Here is a 6453-nt window from a genome sequence, read left to right as displayed (position 1 = left end):
GGTGGGGGGGGTTTGGGTAGAAAGTAAAGGATCTAAAAAGCTTTGGAAAGCGCTTTCTTGTGGCTACAGCCAAAGGGATTGCTTCATGGGCTATTAAAGAGCAGCTTTGGAAAGGCTATTGGGGCTGAATGTACGTGTTTATCCTGGGCAGCTGCAATGCGTGTGCTGTGTGTGTCAGAGCAGGGCTGTACCACGCGTGCGGCGGCGGCGCAGGGATTGCCCAACGCTCCTGCAGCCTCGCAGCGGGTGCGAGGAGCGGCGATCAATCCTCTGTCCCTGCTGCAGGCGTCGTATTCTGTATCTATAATCATCTGGTTGCTTAAGTTTCTGTTTATGTCCAGCAAAAGAGTGTTTGTTTCAAAGAAAATAGCACCAGTGTGTGGCAGTTTAGGCTAGGCAGAGATAACTGCTCATCTACTCTTCCCAATGTTGTCGAACAGCTGTCCAGCTCCCCACGGAGACAGCAGGGACCGAAGTCATTGCTGGCATAAGCTGGTGCAGCCTGCAGAGAGAAGCATTGATTTGAACCCAGCGGATGCTGTTCCACTGAGCATCAGGGGTACAGTGTCAGTGCTTGCATTTGTGCATGTGTGCAGAGCTTCCTCTGCAGGCTCTGGGCTGGCTCAGGACGGCAGCCAGAGCCCAGCTCCCTGCTTTGATATCACCTACAAGGTGGGTTCCTTGTCCCTGCTCCCCTCCTGGTTTGAAGTCTGTGATTCCCCACCCCACTGCTGGCCTTGGTGGGGACTGCAGAGACTCCTCCTGCTCGTGGTTATCAGCCAAATCGAGTGGAGAGAGCAGGTTTCTCCAGGAACAAAACCGTGGGGAGGTCTTTCCCATTAAATGGAGTTGACTCTTACCCCATACTTTCTTTTTTGGTTGCAAAGGTAGGGTGTTTGAACAGAAGAGGAGACTCAACAGCTCCCTCCAGGGCAACGACCGGCTTCTTCCTCTCTTAGGAAAATAGGGGAGGCAGCCTTGGTTCTTCTCAAATGCCGTAACAAGGTTGTCACTGCCGCCATAGGAAATTTTTGCAAACACCAGTGCCTACATTCTTACGCCTTTTTGAAATATTCGTGGGGTTTGGGTTAGCTTTTTTTTACCCATCCAAATCCACAAGTGAAGAGTCAGGTATTGCAGTCATCTTTTTGTATCAGACTTGTTTTTGTAGCATAAATTTCACTGGTTTGGTGCTGTTTATATGTTCAGTTTAGCTCTGTAAACCAATATATAAAATAAATTTATTACAAATAACTCATCGCCTTTATTTTTGTGGAGGAGTCACAGATTGTTCCAAGTCGTTTCGCTCAGGCAGATCAAATAGATCCTGCTCCGGGGAGCTCACGGTTTCCAAGAATAAGACTGAAGATGGCATGGGGATTGCATGACAGCCTAATGAGACAGCGCGGATCCTTGCGGCGCTCGGCGATCTCGGCGCAATAACCAAGTGTTCGGTTGCAAATAAAATCGGTGTTTTGGGAACAGCTGGCGTTCAGCAGAGGTGTGTGTGAAAAGCTGCTTGAGCTGCACTTGGTCTAGTTTGACAGCCTGTAACTATTGGTTTAGCAGGTTGATCTGTGCTCTAATAAAGCAGTTATTTAAAGCAGGGAATGGGATGGCGCAATGGGAGCGAGGGTGCTGCGAGCTTCGCGTGTTCTGTGCTTGTTCCCGAAGGCTGATCCCTCACAGTGATGTCTGGAGTCAACCAGAGAGCCTTGACTCTGCTCCAAGCTGCTGATCCGCTGTGCTGTGGCATCCTCGGGCCATGGGCAGCTTGTCTGTTTTTTGGGCCGTGATGTGAAGTGCCAGGTGATGGTCCAGGAGCACTGGGAATTCACGCGGGTGTTGGATGCGGTGCCAGGTCTCGTGGATGTGCCTTCCTGCCCTTGCTCCCAGGCTGTGGCTTGGCCCTGGACATAGCGCTTCCCTCCTTGTGTCTCAAAGATTGATGTGCTTTAAGCTATTACAAAGCACTGTAAAAGGGGAGATTGATGTTAAGGATACAAGCAGAAAGTCACGTCTTGGACTATTTACCAGATACCCAAGGTTTCCAAAGTTGCTTGGTGAGTTGAGACACAACCACATTTTGCTGGTGAGTCTGTGTTGGCTTTAGGGTCCATTTCCCTGAGTGTTTTCAATTCATTTCTCATCCTGGTGTCCCTGACTCAGAACATGTGCTGCCATGAGCTTCCACTTCGACAAAGTCTGCTCCCGAAACAGCACGAGTAGTCCGTGAGTCATCGTGGTGTAGCTTGTGTGGACACGGTTGACTCACTCCTGCTTGGTTAGCGCAATGTTTAATTAATCTCATCATGTAGGTCTGGGTGACAAAGGGGGACATTTCCAGTGGCACAGGAGGAGGTGGCTCCGTGGAGGTCGGTGGGACCTGCTACCTCCTCTCTGGTGCTGAGTTGTTGCTAAGGTATGGGAACAAAAGGGAATGTGAGGCTAAATCCTCTTCTCTGAACCTGCATTCCTGTTCAGATGCTTTTACCCAGTCTAGGTTGCTAAGTTACAGCTGAAATATATTCAAGGTTAGGAAACAGTCTTCGGTTTGGTGTAATTACATCTGCCAGAGGATGTTTGCTTTGAACCAAGCTGCCATGATGTTTTCTGTGATCGTCTTCCCCCATGTCCCTTCTTTCATTTGCTGTCCCGAGAGCAGCAAGGACCAGTTTCACTCCACACTCACCACTGAGCTCCTGCTTGCTCTGTGCACGCTGTGTTGATAATTCCTGCAGTCGTAGCAGGTTTCCCAGAACCCCAGGTCCATTCAAAGAGGAGAGAATAGCGGGGTCTGCATCCCCCTGCCCTGCTCTCCTGACAACTTCCATTCGCTCAACCAGAGTTGCCAACAACCCCCTCCCGTTTTCTTACAAAGCATTAAATTTCTATAAATAAATTCTCCCAACGGTGGGCTGATAAAGCCATCGCATCCCCTTACCGTCAGAAAGGAAAATATGTACCAACAAGGAATCTAAAATAAAATTTGCCCTTTATCTTTTCATTTCCTGCCTCCATTTAAAGCCTGTCACATTAAATGTTTTGTCTCCCGCTGACATGACAGCTGATGCTGTGCCTTATTTATGGGACACGGAGCCGGGGCGCTGCGCCAGTTCTCCTGGAAAGATCAACCTGAACCGGAGAAGGAAAAAAGCACGGCCAGCTCGTCCTGCCCGAAGGGGGCCCCTCCGGCACGGCCCTGTCTGAAGCAATCGCTCCCTGACGCCTCCCCTGGGGTTTCCACCGTGACTTGGTTCAACTTTTAAAGAGCAGCCTCCAGGTAGGTGTTGCAAAAGGTCTTGGTACACGTTAAGGAACGGACCCTGGGTACAGAAGAGCACGAGGTGTGGGTCCTGTCCCACCTCCCTGCGCCTCAGGGGGCTGCCGGCAGCTGCAGCGCAGGCTCCAAGGTGGGGACCAGGCCTCTGCGCTACCCTCAGAGCAGCACATTCATTTTGTAGGGACACATACGACACTGTCAGGTGGCTGAGGTCTGATGTGAAGCCCACGAGTGTCTTTCAGGTGGCGAGGAGGCTCCCAGTGAGTTGGGGGCAGAGCAGGAGCCCCCCATGTTCCCCCTTCCCCGGCTCCTGGCAGTGCAGTGGCTCCCTGGGGACATGGCCTGGGGTGGCAGGAGGACACCGGAGCCTCTGCTGATCCCCGCTCTGACGGAGGAGGCCGCCTGCCCTGGGTCACTTCACAGCGACCTGCTCTAGGGCCAGGTTCGGTATTTACAGCCCAGCTCCCAAACAACTCCTGGCATCCAAACTGCAACAGCAGAGGAAAACACCCTGGGGTGGCAAGGAGCTGCTGGCTGGGAACTGGCAGCAGCGCTGAGCAGCTTCCATGTAAAACAGCTCAAAAATGGGTTCCGGGGGGGGTTCCTGTGCTCCCAGCCAGAGTCCCAAAGGTGCCAGGCCAGGTTCGGTATTTACAGCCCAGCTCCCAAACAACTCCTGGCATCCAAACTGCAACAGCAGAGGAAAACACCCTGGGGTGGCAAGGAGCTGCTGGCTGGGAACTGGCAGCAGCGCTGAGCAGCTTCCATGTAAAACAGCTCAAAAATGGGTTCCGGGGGGGGTTCCTGTGCTCCCAGCCAGAGTCCCAAAGGTACCACCGTCAGCAGTGACACCTTGGCAAGGAGTAAGGTGCATTTGGTCCAGCCTGGCTGCCCCCTGTTCCTGGTGTCACTGCCACAGCCGCAGCTCCCGCCTGGCACCGCTGTGTGACCGAGGAGAGAGCAGAGAATAAAACAACAGGACAGGACAGACACGGCACAGCGGGGTCGGTGCCAGCTCCCTGCATGTCCTGGGCAGGTTTTGTTGGCTTTGTTCGATGTCCAAGGCAATCCTCAGCCACGCAGTTTGATTCCAGCAGATATAAATTGAAGTCCTTTAATATGAAAAGGGCCCTGCGCAGGTCGTGTCAGGATGATGCTCACTGGTGCTGAGGTTACCCAGGAGCTGGGGACCGGGCAGCCCTGGCTCGCTCAAGCCTTGGCCTCCACTTCTGTTAATGAGAGGGTGCCCACCCTGCCCCACATCCATGCCAGCCTGGGAAAGGTTTGGAGTCGGCACCAAGGCTGCAGCCTACGGGCTAGCCAAGGGTAATAATATCTTTGTGCCCGTAATTAGTTCCTAATTAGCATAGTTTTAATATGAGATGGGGTTGCTCTCACCTCAGAGCGCTCTGCTTTTTACAAGAGGCTGAGTAATTGCCTCTGCGGCTCTGCGGCCCTTCGGCAGCGGTCCACCGGAGGCTCTGCGGCCGTTCGGCAGCGGCAATCGGCCAGCTGCCTGCGCAGGGACCCCGCTCGCAGGCTGGGGCATCCTCCTTGTGCTTGTTTTAATGGAGCGATAACAGCAAAGGACACACGGCCTGGCCCGGCCCGGCAATGCGCCCGGCATAAAGATGAGACTGCTGCAATTAACACCTGCCTTCAAAATGCAACCGATATCCAGCAGCACAGGCATCTGCAGAGGAGAAAGGTGTGCGCCAGTGATGTGCTGGGCTGGGGGAAAAACCTGGGTGCTTGGCACTGCCTCTCACTGAGCACAAGGAACCCCCCAGGTTCCCAGTTTCCCAGGAACTCACCTGGTCCCAGGTGCTGGGACAGCCCTGGGCTGTGTCCCCTGCAGCCCTGGGTCAGCCCTGGGCTGTGTCCCCTGCATCCCTGTCCCAGGACAGCCAGGGGTTTTCATGGTAACCCCATTGCTAGGGGATGGTGAGGTACCTTAGAGGGATTCACACCCTGAATTTGTGATGCTTCTGTTGCGTTTTGCTGAGATTGGTCGATGAGTTCAGAAGTTGTTAGCAGGGGATGCGCCGTGCCTGGGCTCACTGAGTGCCCGTGTCAGCTTTAAAAAACCCAAAAGAGCACTTCCCTGAGCTAAAATACCAGCATAAAGCAGAGTGAAGTCAGGCTCAGGAATCAGGGGCTTTTTTTCATCCTTGTCTTTAATCTCAGCCCCTGCCCATCAGCTCGATCTCTCTGCTCTTCCTGAGCCTGTTTCCTCCCCTCCAGTTAGCGAGAATGACCACATCCATCAACCGTTATCTCAACAGCGAGGTTTTCCTCCCAGCTTCCCACTGTTTTGCTACAAATCCTTCTCAACGACTTCCCCATCACAGTTCTGGTTCGCTGATGTCCCCAAGTTATCGCTGGGGACTGGTCTGGGTCCCCCAGGATGGGGGGATGAGAGCTGGCACCACCCCCTGCTTGTCCTGGGAGATGCCTGGATCCCCTAAATAATAATATAATAATAACATATGTGTCCTGTCCCATATATTATCTTAATTATCTATCCCAATTATTACCTTATATTATTTTGGGATGCATGGGCTTGCATGGCATGTCCAGGACACGCTGGAGAGGATGCCCAGCAGCGGGTGGAGGGTTCCAGAGGGGGGTACACACTGTCCTTGATTTGCTGGAGGGGATAATTCGGCCCTGGCAGGAAGCCCCCTGGGACTTTTCCATTCCCCCACCGGTCCCACAGCACCGGGTGTCATTTTTCCCTGCACGAGGCTGTTGGCCGAGTTTGGGCTGGGTGCCTCCGCTCCCCAATCCGCTCCCCTGCTGTGCGGCTTGGGGCAAACCCAGTCTCACCCCGTGCCTTGTCCCCCTTTGCCATAAACACCTTTTCTTTGCCAAAGCCCTTGAGCCGAGCGGGAGCTTTTGCAAGCTTTACAAGTGGAAAACACCAGGAAAAGCACCAGTTGTTTTCCTGGAGGGATGATTGCACAAGGGAGCGTGCCCGGCTTTCTGGGAACCCTCGCACACAACCGGTCCCTTCTCCCTCCACCCTGAGCCCTCCCGCACACGCAGTTTTGTTTTCCTTTAACACCCATGGGTGCCTCCTCTCCCCCCCCCAAAGCTCAGCTGTCAGCTGGACATATCAGGCACTTGCCAGCCCCGGTCAGGTGATGGCCCGAATGTGTCACCGCCTC

This window comes from Mesitornis unicolor, unplaced genomic scaffold, assembly GCF_000695765.1.
Source record: "Mesitornis unicolor isolate BGI_N332 unplaced genomic scaffold, ASM69576v1 scaffold23331, whole genome shotgun sequence".
Taxonomy (NCBI): Eukaryota; Metazoa; Chordata; class Aves; order Mesitornithiformes; family Mesitornithidae; genus Mesitornis; species Mesitornis unicolor.
The sequence above is the reverse complement of the archived record's forward strand: the minus strand, read 5'-3'. Positions refer to the sequence as shown.